Below are 17050 nucleotides of genomic sequence, written 5' to 3'. Positions count from 1 at the left end.
TGCCCAGGACTGAGATTCCTCCCATGAAGGACCTTGGGATAGACTTAAGACAAAAGATTCAAGAACAATGCCTTCATACCTGGTTCTCCCCCTCCGCACACAGAAAACCCCATTCGATTTGGAAGAGGTTTTCAAACACTCACTCTTAATCAATGTTACCTCATTTTTGGTATTTGAATTTGAAAACAGCAAAGACCAAGCTAGTAATTCTTTGGGTCTGAGTGGCATTTAAGGCAGAGCTACCTTAATGTCAGAAGGAAAAAATAGATGGTACTTTTCAAATAGATGAATTTACTCTTACACAGTGTTATCTCTGTTCTGGTGAGATGATGCCTGAAGAAAGGTGAGGTTTTGGGCACTGATTTACTGAGCACACACTCTGCCAGGCGCAGGAGATAATGATGTGTACAAGACAGCGTAAGCTCTGCCTCCATGGGGACAGCGTTATCATGAGAGGGAGGCCAAGCAAAGGGAAGTTAAAATAACACAGATGGCGGGTGCCAAGTTTGGGGGCGACAGCATGTGATGAGAGTGCATTGGCAGGGGCCAGCTCAGACCCCAGGTCAGGCCCAGCCGTTAAGAAGAGCTACCATGTAACTGGAGACCTAAATAAGGAATAAGATTTGGCTCAAAATAAAAAGCAGTGTGAGGGAAAGTGTTGTAGAAAGAGGGAAAAGCATGCATTAGATCAAAAACCCAGATTAAGCACAGGATGAATCTCCAACAAAGCAAGAGCACCAGCCCTAGCCATTTTGCTTAGTGGTTAGAGCCTCGGCCCACAGACTGAAGGGTAGCAGGTTCGATTCCTGTCAAGGGCACATGCCTGGGGTGCAGGCTCGATCTTGGCCTGGAGTGGGTGGGTGCAGGAGGCAACCAGCCAATGTCTCTCTTTTGATGTTTCTTTCTCTTTGTCTCCCCCCCTCCCTTCCACTCTCTCTAAACAAAAACAACAAAAAATCAATGGAAAAAATATCCTCATGTTAGGATTAAAAAAAAAAAAAAGCAAGAGCAATAAAATATTACTTTTTTTCAATCTAATATTTCAAAACAGATCAAAGTAGCAATTATTTTAAAAAACATACTTTTGTTAGGCTTTCTTACTGTCTAAATGTACTTTACAAGTAGAATTGTTTTTGTGTTAATCTCATATGTAGAGTAGACAATCTGTTCAGTGTTTAGGGCCAGTGATATTACTTATTGAATGCTAATTATGTCCCCTGATTGTTCTGAGTGTTTTATGAGCATTGATTCATTTAAACCACACAAGAACCCCATCATCCCATTTTATAGATGGAGAAACTGAAACAGAGAAGTTAAGGAACTTACTTGAGGTCATAACATTATTAGGCAAAGGCGGGATTTGAACCCAAATAGTCTGGTGCCAAAGTCTGTGTTCCTGTCTATGGATTTTGGGCCCATATGTTGGGGAAGTAAATAAATTCCCCCTGGCTTAAAAAATTGTATACTTTAAAAAAAAAATGAAACCAAAGAGGAAAATGAAAATGAGACCATGAAGAGCTTTATGAGCCATAGCGAAGGTTTTAGCTTCTGCGTGAGAAGAATGAGGAGTCTTGGGAAGTTTTTAAGTGTGGAAATGACATCATCGGGTTTGCTTGGCACCAAGATCTCTCTGGCAGCAGTGAGAACAAATGAGGGAGGAGCAAGGCCTGAGCAGGACACAGAGGTGAGAGCAGCCGTCCAGGGGAGCAGGAGTAGCGCTGGGTCCAGGATGGTCAGGGGAGGTGGAGACGCTGCCCAGTTTGAGGGGAGGTTGGAGGCAGAATCAACAGAACATGGAGACTGACGAGAGGGAGGCCTGGTGGAGAACGAGAAGTTGAGGATGACGCCTGAGTCTCTGAGTGAATGTTGTGCAGGGCACACAGAAGGGGCAAGTTAGGGGACAAGACAGTTCAGGCCTGGACACACTGGACTCCTGGGGCCTGACATTTATCTGGCAGGTGAAGTCCAGGAGGCAGTTGGATGTAAAAATCTGAAGTTCAAAAGAAATGGTAATTAAAGCCGTAAGAGTAGATGAGATCTCTTCTCCCCCTGCCCCCCCACTCCCCCCCTCCCAGCAAGTATACTGTGTGAAATTAAAAGGAGGCGGGAAGAGAATCAAAATTTAAGAAATTGTCAGACTAGAAGCCCAGAGGACGCCAGGACAAGACGTCAGAGTGAGGGAGCCCCAAGAGCAGCGTGTCCCAGAGCAGAGGACAGTCAGGATGGGAGGAGAGGGCTGCTGCTGCTGAGAGAGCTGGGGCTCTGGAGGCCCCGCGGATGGAGCAACAGGACATGATCAGTGACTTTGGTGGAGCTGCTTCCGCCCAAGTGCGGGGAGAAGCCAGACAGCAGCCACTGAAGGGCGCGGGAGATAGAGCAGTGGAATCGGCTGCCCGCCCCGCAGGTCTGACCGGGAAGGGGAGGGAGAAATCGGGCAGCAGAGCACAGGGGCCGTGGGCTCCGTCATCACTTCTGTCCCTGCTGCTTTTCCCGAAGCCGTGAGTGCAGGGGCCGAGGGGATGGGAAGGAGCAGAGAACCAGCGTGTTTGCAAGGAGCGGTCCTAGAGAGCAGAGGATTGAGGTTCCAGGTAGAGAGGGACCCTTCGGCCAGGTGACACACGGTGCTACCTGAACAAGGAGGCCCTGAGAGAGGAAGCTCTAGCGCACGGAGGCCTCGGTCAGCAAACCCCACCTGAGCCTGGGAATGTCTCCAGGTTACAGAATGGAAACTGCGGGCAACCAGTGACACACAGCCGACCGGGCTGAACCACAGCCGATGGGCCATGGCCTGCCTCTGCCCCCGCCTTTCCCCATCAAGGTCTCTCCCAGCTCTTGTTAGAGATTGTTTCTATCCACTTCCGGTTTGGAACTGCCCCGTTCAAATCGATTTTTGCTCAAATAAACTCTTAAAACGTTTACTGTGCCTCCGCTTATCTTCTGCCAGAGAAAGGGAACAAGTGGGAAAGGCAGGCCTGCTCGGGGCAGAGCAAGAAGTGAAGGCTACGGAGTTTCCTCAAAAAGCTAAACATGGAGCTCCCATTTGACCCAGTGATCCCACTTCTGGAAACACCAATCAGAAAGGATATATGCACCCTAGAAACTGGAAACACCAATCAGAAAGGATATATGCACCCCTATGTTCATAGCAGCACAATGCACCACAGCTAAGATTTGGAAACAGCCTAAGTGCCCATCAGCAGATGAGTGGATTAAAAAACTGTGGGACATCTACACAATGGAATACTATGCTGCAGTAAAAAAGAAGGAATTCTTAACCATTTGCAACAGCATGGATGGACCTAGAGAGCATTATGCTAAGTGAAATAAGCCAGTCAGAGAAACATAAATATCACATGATCTCACTCATTTATGGAATATAATGAAAAACATAAACTGATGAACAAAAACAGATCCAGAGACAGAGAAGCATCAATCAGACCATCAAACCTCAGAGGGAAGGCAGGGGAGGGGGAGGGTAAGGGGTAGAGATCAACCAAAGGACTTGTATGCATGCATATAAGCCTAACCAATGGACACAGACACCAGAGGGGTGAGGGCATGAGTGGAGGGATGGGGGTGGTAATGGGGGAATAAGGACACATATGTAACACCTTAATCAATAAAGAAATTTTAAAAAAAGAAGTGAAGGCTATTTCTAAATAGCAGCTTCTATTTCCTCTGCTGAGCGTGAGAGGGGAGATAGAGGAGAGGTTGGAAGAGAGGATGCCTCCTCTTTGCCACCTTCACTGACCATTTGTTGGTGTGGGCAGCTCTGTCCAGTCCCTGAAGATGCCAGTTCATCACAGTACATCCTGTTGTGTTTAGGGGTTGTTGTTTTTCTCACAGGGATAGTTCAAACATTATATATCATGGGTGGAATTATGCTAGACCAGTGGTCGGCAAACTCATTAGTCAACAGAGCCAAATATCAACAGTACAACGATTGAGATTTCTTTTAGGAGCCAAATTTTTTAAACTTAAACTTCTTCTAACGCCACTTCTTCAAAATAGACTCGCCCAGGCCATGGTATTTTGTGGAAGAGCCACACTCAAGGGACCAAAGAGCCGCATGTGGCTCGCGAGCCGCAGTTTGCCGACCACGGTGCTAGACAGATGGAGTTGTAGAAGTAGGTAACGAAGCCTGTGAAGAAAAATATTCAAAAAATGATCCTACTCTAAAGCTCCTTTACCAGCTGGGATGATACGCAGGGTGGCTTTGTAACCATCCCAGAGTCCTTGCTTTTTTGTCTGCTTCTGTATTCACATTGGCCCTCGGGGACTCTGCAGTATCTCTCTGGATAATGCTCCTGCAAGCTAAACAGACTCAGCAGTAAATATTGGTGACCTTGTAGAGTTGTTTGTTTCCCATATTTTTTAATAGGATTTTATGATTTTCAGAATTGAGTCAAATTCATATTTCAAATGTCTTCTTCGTTTTTATTAAACTGTTAGCAAAAGCAGGGCATTACACTGCTGCTTTATTAAATTTTATTCAGAATCAGCGCTCTTTTGAAGTATTCATACGCTCCCTCCTTCCTGATAAACAAAAGCCATGCAACTTCCTAGGTCTCCTTCGACAGAGCCTCGGGGATGTTCTGACGTGTGGTGGGAGAGACTGAATTCACCCTTGTCGCTGCCATTTCTGCTGGTCTGCTGGCCTGAATTGATGGCCATTTCCTCTAATGTGTTCTTGCTGGGCATAAACCTTCTGGGATATGTGATACAAAATAAGTTAAAAGACCAACTTCATCCTGTAGCTAGTTGAGAGCAATTCAATTTCTCCATGAACTCTTTCGTGCTTACCTAGTCTTCGCAGAACATAATAAATCACTTATAAACTAAACATCCCATTTTGCTATGAAATCCTGGGCCCACACTGAAAAAAAAAAAAGGTTATCTTGAAAAATTCCCATAACTTAGATTGAATCATGTCCAGGTCTTCGAAGTGGTTTTCCAACTTCTTATTACACCAGGCAACAATGTACAAAGAAAACAAACAGGAGCATAATTCATCAGCGCGCGCGCATTTTCTTTGGACCCGATATTTTACCAGCTCTTCCGTTGCCCGCTCCCCCTGGCTGCCTTCCAGGGAGTGGCATTCTCATTTTTCTGGGGGTAATTGTAGCTCCGTTGGCTCGATGGTTTTTATTCTTCCGAGTGATTTGTTTTTAGTCCGTTTACACCATCCACAGGCCCCCGTCTTCTCAAGGAGCCAGCCCGGGAAACCGAGAGGGACACACATCTGGTACCTGTACCGGCAGCGGCTGCCTCCCAGGCCGCAATTAGCATTTTGCTTGGCTGTGCACCCTGCTTTGCATTTATACTGCGCCCTGAATCAAATGGCTCTGAGACCCTGAATTCCTGCCTCTCGGCAGCACATCTTGCCCCGTATCTCAGGAAGCTCTGAAGAAATGTTATTCAAATTGATCCTGGAAACGGGGGAAAGGGAAATTAGGTAAGCAAGGCGATAAAGCAGCACGCTGGAATAACACCTGGAGATGAAAAACCAAACACCTGCCCTGAGATTCCCGGGCTAATGACGGCAATTAGCCCGCACCCCGCTGCCTCCCCCACTTCCTGCCGCTGGGCTGGGGCTCCCCGTGGCCGTGGCCTGCAGGTCTTCGCGGTGGCATCAGCAGAAAGCAGCGCTCTGCCTAAGACATTAGGCCAGTGGTTCTCGACCTTCCTAATGCCGCGACCCTTTAACACAGTTCCTCATGTTGTGGTGACCCCCAACCATGAAATTATTTTCGTTGTGACTTCATAACTGTAACTTTGCTCCTGTTAATGAATTGTAATGTAAATATCTGTGTTTTCCGACGGTCTTAGGCAACCTGCTAGTAACCACAGGTTGAGAACCGCTGCTATAGAGCCTAAGACCATCGGAAAACACAGATATTTACATTACGATTCATACCAGTAGCAAAATGACAGTTATGAAGTCGCAACGAAAATAATTTCATGGTTGGGGGCCACCACAACATGAGGAACTGTGTTAAAGGGTCGCGGCATTAGGGAGGTTGAGAACCACTGTATTAGGCGCATGGTCCTACCAAGTGGGACAGGCGTTGAAGAATACCACCTGGGATCTTTAAAAGCAGTTTCTGTAAGTGATGCCCTTGTCTTCGCCCTTGGCGGCAGCACATGCCTACGCTTCCATGTCCGCCCGCCGGGGGCCGGAGTTGATGTCCACTGCCCGTGTCCTGCTACACGAACCTGCTAGGCCTCTGCAGAGTCTGCGTCCTCCCCTCCCATGTTCCCACACCCCGGGCACGGGGAGCAGTGCATGGGAATTCCGTCCTGATCTCTGGAGATGGAACTGGGCCACTTGCTTCCTTTCGGCCTAGAAGCAAGGTCTTTCTTTGCTGATGTCCTGGGTTTAGTTAGAACCCAAAGCGCATCCTCCATCTCATTCGCCTTTCCAGGACGCGGGGCCGTTGCGATGCGTTTTAGAAATTGTACTGTTTATCGGCTGATTCTCAAGTTGCAGTTTAAAATAAACAAGCTGTTCCAACATTATCTTCTCCCCACTAGGGAGAGACTGGACCTGTATCACGCACAAAATTCCCATTATTTTTTAGAGTCTGTTCTGGGCTTTCTGTTTACCCCGCTGCTCTGTTTACGCACTGGTCATACCGCATGAGCTTTCGAGGTTCTCTAATGGGTTGTGTACCTGCTAGTGTTCGTTCCCCTCGGGGGTCTTCCTTTTCAGAATTTTCCAAGCTCTTCACATTCATTCTCCCAAGTATTCTTTTGCATCAACATGTTTGTTTCAAAAATATCCTGCTGGTCTTTCTATTGGCATGCCAATTGTTATCAGCATACTGTCCTTTTGATGACTGCTATCCAAAACGAGATATGTCTTTCAATTTGTTCAGCGGTTTTTTGATGCCTTTTATAACAGTGCCCTAAACTTTTAAAATATAAATCATGCACATACTTTACTAAGTGTATTCCAAGGTATTTTGTTTTTAATGCTGCTTTTATATATGTGATTTTTTTTTACAAATTATAGTAGATCTTAACACTGGTTGTGATTTGTGTATGGACGCTATTGATTTATAGGTACTAAATTTTTACTGCATTGTCTTGTTTAATATCTTATTGTTTCAGTATCCCTTTTTTAGTTTGTTCTCTTGGGTTCTTCAGGTATACAATCATATTACCTCTAAATAGTAACTTTTTAACCATCTTTAATATGTTTATACCTCTGTTGTCCTTTTTTAGTCTAAATGCTGGATGACTACTTCCAGAATAAGGGTGAAGAAAAGTGGCAACAGTGGGAATTGACATCTCATTAAGATGGGTAGCCATCTAGAAAAAAAAAATTATATCCATAACTTATACCTTATACCTTATACCAGGACAAGTTCCAAATCAATCAAAATTTACATGCAAATAATTAAATCATAGGGGGAAGTTAATGGAGCATTTCTTATAAACTTAGTTTCAAGGATTTCTTTCAAAATATTCAAAATCCAGAAGTCAGAAATAAAAATATTCATAATTCTGCTTACATTAAAACAACAACAACTAAACAAAAGATTTCTACCTGCCAAAATAAAATAAAGACAAAACAAACTGATAACAAAAGATAGTATTTACAACTCATATACCAGAGGAAGAACTACATTAATATATGAAATGTTCCCTAAAAATTTATTTAAATAATTAAAAACCAATAACCCACGAGGAAAAGGACATACACAATACCGCATAGAAAGTGAAATAAAAATGGCTCATCGTCCTATGAAAAAATACTCCATCTCCCTCACAGTAAGAGAAATGCAAATTACAATGATGCTGAACTGCCCTTTCTCACCTCTCAGCATGGATGAAACTAAGAGCTTGAGAGCACACGATTCTAGCAAGCCTGCCGGGGAGACAACAGCACACCTTTTCAGACTCCACTGGTAGGAATGGCAACTGCTGAAATCGTGTGGGCGGTAATTTGGCAATATCTACCAATATCACAGATTCAAAAGACGCTTGGCACCGTTCTTCTACTTGTGGCTATTTATCCTATAGACATATTTTCCCACGTGCAAAATGAGTAACTTGCATGGCTATTCATTATAGCATTGTTTATAAGAACAAATGATTGGAAACATCCCTAATGTTTATCTGGGAGAGACCGGTTAAACAATTATCCATACAATAAGCTATTATGCAGCTAGATAAAAGAAGGAGGAACCATTCAGCATTCAAATCTGAAGAATCTTGAAGACATTGTTAGATGAAAGCAAAAACTCAAATGTAGGCCACATGGTATATCCTTTTTATTTAAAAGAATTTACACTTGTGTTTGCTTGATTAAAATGAGAAAGACATAGCATTAAAATGCTATGCTTGTGTATGATGCACAAACAAATTGTGAAAGAGCACATAACTATTAACAGTGGTTACCAACCTGGCCAGTGCGCTCAGTGGTTAGTGTTGGCCTTGGCACTGAAGGTCTCAGGTTCAATTCCCAGTCAGGGGCACGTACCTGGGTTGCAGGTTTGATCCCCTCCCCAGTCGGGGCATGTGCTGGAAGCAACCAATTGATGTGATGTGTCTCTCTCACATCGATGTTCTCTCTCTCTTTTTCTCCCCTCTCCTCCCTCCCTTCCACTCTCTCTAAAATGCAATGGAGAAAAATATCCTAGGATTAACAGAAAAAGAAAAGTAGTTATTTATGGCAGTACAGTAAGAACTCAGCAAATTGGGGATAAGGATGGGAAGAAGATAGTTCACTAATACTTTATTCATTCGTCTATTTATTTACTTAAGTTTTTCAATAAATTGATACTTTTTTTTAATAAAGTAAGGACTTCTCAGAAAGATGATAACAGAAAAGTGGGTCAAAACTCTTTTTTTCATCCCGGCTGAAAAATAAGCAAAGTGTGTGGAGGAGTTTCTCCCGGAGGTGGCCCAGTCAGAACAAGAGCGAAGCGAGTCCTGGAGAGCGAACCGGTGATCTCCCTCCGAGGAAACAGCGCACTAACGGCCCGATGTCACCAGGCCACCGGTAAAACAGCCGCGTTACACCTCCCGCCTCCAGGACTGGCCCCGGCCTGGTCAAGTACACACGCATTGGCGATGAGTGTAGAGAGGGCCTCTTCCTCCGGGGAAGCAGTCTTGGTCCAGCTCAGTCAGCAAAAATATGAATTTCAGCCCCCACTCAGCCAAGCGCTCCCGCCCAGCCATGAAGAGTGTAAGAAAGTGAGACAAGGGACAGAGAGGACAGCTCCGCGTGGACCAATGTGTCATGGGAGCCAATGATGTGAGGCAGAGAGAGGCAGGGATTCTGCTGACCCCAATGTCCTGTTAATGGGTTCCCCCACCCAATGTGATGGAATACTTTAGTGAATTGAAGGGCAATTTTTCCTAAAGGAGAAAGAGAGAGAAGGAGAAAAGGAGGAAGAAATGGAAAGGAAGGAAGGAAGGAAGGAAGGAAGGAAGGAAGGAAGGAAGGAAGGAAGGAAGGAAGGAAGGAAGGAAGGAAAGGAAGAAAGGAGGAAGGGAGGGAGGAAGGGAGGGAGGGAGGGAGGGAAGGAGGAAGGGAGGGAGGGAGGAAGGGAGGGAGGGAGGGAGGGAGGGAGGGAGGGAGGGAGGGAGGAAGGGAGGGAGGGAGGGAGGGAGGGAGGGAGGGAGGGAGAAAAGAAGGAAGGAGGGAAGCAAGGAGGGAAGGAAGGCGGGGGGGGGGGAGGGGAGAGGAAAGAAGGAGGGGAGGGAGGGAGGGAGGGAGGAATTGTAGGAAAAGAGGATCCTTGCCTTGGAGTCAGGGGGGCTTCAGGAAGAGCACTCCAGGGCAGAGCACATGCCTCCGAGGAAACCAGGGCTCAGCCAAGGGAGCGCAGTCAGCAGCTCCTCACCAACGGCCAGTGCACCTGACTCAGAGAGTCTTCCGGAAACAAAGGGCATTCGCTCCGAGCGGCAGGCAGACCAAAGGCCCAGGACAATGACGTCCCGTAGAGACCAGCAACAGTAGGAAAACCAGACACGGAAAACGGGGTCTAAAGGGCTTACTCCTTCTGGGACTATCCATGCCCCAATCTCCCTCAACCCTCTCTATCTGACCAGTAACCAAGCGATTAACATGAATTTGTATTATCTCCCTTTATCATCATAAGACATAAAAGGAGGAATGAAAAAATGTCAAGCTAAGCAGTAAACAGACCCAAGGAGAATGTGCCCTCTTAATATTCGTTCAAATAGATCAAAATAGACCTGCCTTCTCTCAGAGATTAGTCCACACAAACAGTGCTAAGTCCTTTGGAAAGTTTTGGCAAGAAAAGAAAGATTACATGAGAAAGCTGGGAGAGTCTGTTTTAACAAAGCTCTGTTCCATAAAACAAACAGTCAAGCATTTTACAGCATTGCTTTTATAATATTTAAAATGAGAGCTAAGATACGGGGAGATGTTTTTGAAAGGGAGTGACTGCATTAGGGGGAAGTAAAGCAGGCGAGGTGACTAATAATGCCTCGGTGGCATTTAAAACGTCGCCCTGAGCGGTAGAGAACCAAATTGGCCTGCAGAACATTAAACCTGGGATGTGAAGAGAGACTGGACATGCACTCCCAGAAAGAAAAGGTAAATAAAAGGAAATGAAAAAGTCCGAGATAAAGGAGAGGAGAGCGAGCAGCAGAAATCTGACATCTGGGTAATTGATCTTCCTTGAGCAGAAAATAGAATACTCCAATCCAAATCCGTTTAAGAAATAGAGCTTTAAGCTTCCAGCATTTCCCTCCAGCTGATTCTTGCTAAAAACTGAATTCTGGCTCAAATGTCCAGTTCACCCAGATTGCAGGTTCTTTCCTTCAAATTCCTCAACTTACAAGGGAATAGGTGTATTTATTAGATTAAAATGAGAAAGACATAGCATTAAAATATATGGTACCAATTTAGATATTGGCCAGTGATAATAATGATGACAATAATAACAACTTAGGTATATTGACTATTTTATGTGTGGCGGGGAACATGCAAAGCATTATCTAATTTCATAATCACCAACAAACCTATGGAGAAACTATTATTCAAGCCATTTTACTGCTCATTCAGCCTGGCCCAGTGGTTGAGCATCAACCTATGAACCAGGAGGTCACAGTTCAATTCCTGGGTTTGATCCCCAGTAGGGAGCATGCAGGAGGCAGACGATGAATGATTCTCATCGTTAATGTTTCTATCTCTCTCTCCCTCTCCCTTCCTTTCTGAAATCAATGAAACGTATTTTTTTTTTAAAAAATGATTTTACTGATTAGGAAAAAGAAGGTGACCTAGAATGAGTAACAAACAAACAAACAAAAAATCAAGCTAACCTCAGACTTCTTCCCTGGAACATTAGATGCCAGATGAAAATAAAGTCATCTCCCCCTCTACAATATCCTTCTCCCAAAGGCTGAGTGCGCATGAGCGTAGGGACACTTCTGCAGAGTCTCGTCATGCACATGAAAACCGATAACATCAAACCAGAAGTTGTCTATATACACTAACTTCTTTCCTTCTCACAGCTTCCATGGAGAGTGATGTGATTACTCTTTTACAAAAGAGGACGCTGAAGTGCAGGAACTTAGTTCGTCCCCTGCCTGAGGCCACATCTCTAGAGAGTAGCCGATGCTGTGGTTTGCACCCAGAGCACTTCAGCTCCCGAACCTGTATACTTCGAGCCATTACGCTATTTGGAAACTCACAGGTCACCCAAAAGAAAAGCTACTGTACCAATAACAGTCCTACAGTCAGCCCATCTCAGATAGCTCCTACTCATCTCTCGGGCGCTAGTTTAAACATTTGTCACTCCAGCCCTAGCTGGTTTGGCTCAGTGGATAGAGCATCTGTGGACTGTAGGACCCTGGTTAGATTCTGGTCAAGGGCACATACATAGGTTGCTGGCTCGATCCCCAGTAGGGGGCGTGCAGGAGGCAGCCACTCAATGATTCTCTCTCATCATTGATGTTTCTATCTCTCTCTCTCCCACTCCCTTTCTCTCTGAAATCAATAAAATATTTTAAAAAAAGTAAATGTCACTCCTTTAGGAGAATCTTCCCTTGTGACTTCTTCCAAACCAGGTCCGCCAGTCAGGGTATAGCTAGGAAATGAGAGGTGTCTAGGCATTTCAAACAGAGGGGATTGAACACAAGGGGTCAGTTACAAAGGGGATGAAAAAGTTGTGAAAATAAATAGGGTAAAACTATAACCTCCTGGAGAGGAGAGAATGTGTAGATCTTGTCCATTTCTATAGTTTCATGACCCAGTACAATACCTGGTACATAGCTGGTGTTCAATACATATCTAATAAATAATTGTTAAGTGTTTGAAGGAATGAACGGACACCACACAATAAATCTGAAGCAGTAAGAATTAGTCATGAATAGATTTAAAACAAGCAATGAATAACTTGCCTTCAAATGAGGATTCATAACGAGGCATCTGCAGTTTGCAGCTTAAACTCATACCCAAAGAATTCTGTATTAATCATTACAATGAATAATATCCAAACATTCCTGGACTTGACATAGGGGAGAACCCTTAGAATTCTTCCTTGGCTTCCAAGCAAAGCAAATACCTTTTAAGTTGGCATTTCAAATTTTTCAGATTTTTACTATTCACTGGAAGACATGTGCACTCAACAGACAGAGAACAAAGAAACCAGACTACATGAGGTCAGAGGACAAGATTGTTAATAGGATTATTTCTGTAGCCAGGAGACTTGAATACTATAGAGTGCAATTTAACTGCTCCTCTTCCTGCGGGCCCCTTATTTGAGTCTCACTCTGTCCTTTCCCTGTTTCAGAGAGGAACATATTTAAAATATCTGGACCAAATCAAGATGACTCAAACCAAGCACACAGTGCTACAGAGGGCTCCCAATTTTCTTTCATCTCACTCCACAGAACCAAGAGCCAGAGAAGAAGATAAGACGTCAGGAGAAATAATAGGCATCATGTGAAGTGCCAACTTCTTTTAAAAAGTCTCCTTTGCCGCCAATATTAACCTCTTCCTCAGACAAAAATCTGAAGCAGACAAGTGCTTACATGCTTTTGTGTGAAATTTCTGGAACAGCTAGGCTTACATTAGGCAATAAATTTATTCATCGTTATAGTATAGGAAAAAAACAGAAGAAATGCTTGATTCTATTCATTTACTTACCAGCTTTTCAAAATAATGAATTTGGATCCACAGACTCCTCCAAAGGTAACTTTGGAATGTTTCTTTCTTATTTATTTTAGTGTCTCTTTAATATATTTAGTATGTTTTAATCAATAGAAAGGATTGTTTTTATTTGTGCAGGAATGAGTTCATCTTTAGGGTCAGCCTGCTCGTGTTGACACCTGAGTCCTTTGAAATGGTCTCAGTCGTCGTTGACCGTGACTTCACTTTCAAGTGGGACAAGATCTCCATGCTCATCTTGTGTAGTTCCTGTCCCTGACCCGAAATCAGCCTCTTCTCCAAGAAGTTATGGTTCCGAGGTAGTGAGAACTAAGAGCTGGGGGTGCTCGCTTGCTGCTTGCATTGGTCTTTGTTCCAGGCCTTTACAAGGAACAAGGGCAGGAAATATGCAACTTGAGACGAGGGTAAGATATATCCTGTGTCCATATGCGCTGATATCTCCAACTCAAGTTCGGGACCAGTGGGTTTTATGTCTTGCGTTGTCAATGGGCAGTATAGGCCCGCCATCAGAAGAAGCCTGATTATGGAAAAACTGGATGTCTTCTTTCTTTAGGAAAGGGGGGAAGAAGACAGAAATGGAGGCAGAAAGATGGGTGAGAATTTTTTTTTTATAAGAAGAGAATTGAAACACATCTGTTAGAATGGCTATGTTAAAAAATAAAGAGCAAGGAACAAGTGTTGGGAAGGATGTGGGAAAATTGGAACTGGAACCCTGTGTACTGTTGATGAGAATGTAAAATGGAATTACTATCTTATCCAGCAATTCCACGTTGGGGCATGAGGGACTACTATATATGGCAGGACTCACTTAGACAAGAAGCATTCTTTTATTTTTATTTTTTTCAATTACAGTTTGCATTCAATATTATTTTATATCTGTTTTAGGTGTGCAGCATCGTAGTTAAACAATCATATATTTTACCAAGTGTTCCCCCTGATATTTCCAGTACCAAACTGGTACCAGACATAGTTATTACAATATTTTTTACCATATTTCCTATGTCGTACTTTACATCTCTGTGACTACTTTGCAACTACCAATCTGTACTTCTCAATCCCTTCACCTTTTTCACCCTGTCCCCCAAGCCCCGCCCTCTGGCAACCTCAGTCTGTTCTCTGTATCTGTAAGTCTGTTTCTGTTTTGTTTGTTCATTTATATTATTCTTTAGATTCCACATTTAAGTGAAATCATGTGGTCTTTGTTGTTCTCTGAGTGACTTATTTCAGCCAGCATAATACTCTCTAGATCCATCCATACTACATAGATGGTAAGAGTTCATTATTTTTTATGGCTAAATAATATTCCATTGAATGTACGTACCACAGTTTTTTACCCACTCATGTATTGATGGGCACCTGGGTTGCTACCATAGCTTGGCTATTGTGAACAACACTGCAACGAACATAGGGGTGAATATATATTCTTCCGGATGAGTGTTTGGGTTTCTTCAGAAATACTAGTATACCCAGAAGTGGATTCACCGGGTCATAAGGCAGTTCCATTTTTAATGACAGTTCCCTTTTAATCCTCCATGCTGTTCTCCACAGTGGCTGCATCACTTGCTTTCCCACCAACAGTACACGAGGGGTTCCTCTTCGTCACATCCTGGCCAGCACTTGTCAGTAGTGGATTTACTGATGACAGCCATTCTGACAGGTGTGAGGTGATACCTCACTGTGGTTTTAATTTGCGTTTCTCTGATGACCAGTGATCCTGAGCGTCTTTCCGTGTGTCTATTGGCCAGCTGCATGTCAAGAGGCATTCTTTTTTGAAACTGAGGATGCTATGTGAGCAATTATATAAAACATGTGAGTGCCTAGCCATGTCTAAATCAACATTGTAGTCCATTCATGTTCACGTGCAATGGATGAATGGCTGTGAATACAAAGCTCTTTTTAAGTGCAGGTGATTTAATACCAACATATACACAGGAATAAATATTGTCTCACACTTCATTCGTGCAAAATGTGACATTATGCAATGCACTGAAATAATTTTGCACTGGAATATATACAAAAAGTAAGTCACTGAAACAATGTTCAGATTCTAAGATAAATACCAAGAATTCTAGAAAATGTCAAAACAACCAAAACATGCATGACCTGTACAGACATAGATCCAGTCCAGCACCAAGGAAAGAATTAGATCATGCGTTCCCCGTTATTGCTTGTTCTGGAGGTTAAATAACGCTGCACTTCTCTAATTATTTGCTCCTCCACAAGGACATCTGATCAGCCGGTAGAATCCAAGTTGTTTAATAGCCTCTGTCTATAGAAAGGCTCTGGCTGGAGAAACCCATGTTCTAAAAGTACATGTCTTCTCTAGTGGTGGTTTATTTGAAAATGACTTCATGGTCTGAGTTAAAAGGAGCCCTACCTGCCAATTCTTCCTCCAAACCATCTTCCCAAGAAAAACTCCTTGAGAGAAGAGAGGACTGAAGGAGAAAGCAGCCTTTCTCGCATCGAATCCGCTTGGGAAGGGCCCATGGGATGAACAGCGTCAGGGACCCACCTTGGGCCCTGCTGCCACCACAGGTCAGAGGATTCTGCCGGGGCAGCTCAAGCAAACCGGTGAGGAGGACCTAACCGGAGTTCAGTTGTTTCAGGGACAGAGAACTTCCCAGAGAAACGCATCCTAACAAAATAAAGATGGCTCCCAAACAATGGCTTGGTTGCTGAAGAGAGGACCCAGGCCCTGGCACTCACTTCTTTCCCTTCCCTCCGACCAGTGCCCTTCTGTCACCCAGCAGGAAAGAGGGTTCTAGGTAAAACCCCGCTGTCCTGTTTTATCAAACCCCACGCTGACAGAGGCCCCAGCACATTGCAGCCCATCCCTAAAACGGTCCAACTCAGTGTGGCAGAGAGGTCGCCTTCTCCACTGTCACGGACCATCCTGCGGTTGGGCCACTGAGCGGGCTGTTTCATCCCGTGCCCGTCGGGGGCTGCAGGACTGACTGGAGAGCCGAGCAGCCATACAGTGTGTGGGCATCTCGCAGGCAAGCATGGGAATCCTTGTAATTACATTTCAGGGGGCACCGCAGGGGCTGAGCAGGTGACCGGAGGGCCTGTAAAATTTGGTACATGAGGAAAATGTGGTTCCATTGTGCCTACAGATTAGTGAGTTTGAGTCTACTCAAAGGACAAATAAATGAATAAGACCTAGTCACTTTGATTGTTTGTTTTTACTTATTTTTAATCCTCACCCAAGAATATGTTTTTATTGATTTTTTTTTTTTTTTTGAGAGAGAGAGAGAGAGAGAGAGAGAGGAACATTGATGAGAGAGAGAAACATCGGTCATTTGCCTCCCATACAGGCCTCAACCAGGGATGTGCCCTGACTGGGAATCGAACACACAACCCTTTGGTGCACAGGACGACGGTCCAACCGACTGAGCGACCCGGCCATGGCAATCCTAGTCACTTTAAAACCCTTTTCCCTTCACCAGATTTGACTTCAATCAAAATGAGAAGACTGCGATGTCACCGGAGGCTGTGAAGCATCAAGACAAAGGAGAGCGATGGGAATTATCTGGGTTGATCCCGCACAACAGTCTGTGACAGTTATAATTTTTCCCCTTGAATTCATGGCTGCAGTAAATCAATCCAAGTAACTCCTAAGCTCCTTAAAGATGTGCTTGATTTTTAAAATATTCATTACGGGTAGTTTCTTTCAACCATTTTAATGTCATCTTGTCCCATCACGTCTGATAAGCAAGAAAAATTAACTCGGGTGGACATCCTCGCGCCCAGGGACACAAAGCTATTGAATTATCTAAAGATGCTTCTAAACACCGGCTTTTACATGATAACTAACCGGCAGAAAGCAAGCGTCGCCTCCGACTCGCCCTGTCACCCTCCCCCTGCCGCTCCGCACTGTGCTCCACCGCACTGTCAGCT

The sequence above is a fragment of the Cnephaeus nilssonii genome (assembly GCF_951640355.1).
Source record: "Cnephaeus nilssonii genome assembly, chromosome: 10".
Classification (NCBI taxonomy): Eukaryota; Metazoa; Chordata; class Mammalia; order Chiroptera; family Vespertilionidae; genus Cnephaeus; species Cnephaeus nilssonii.
The sequence above is the reverse complement of the archived record's forward strand: the minus strand, read 5'-3'. Positions refer to the sequence as shown.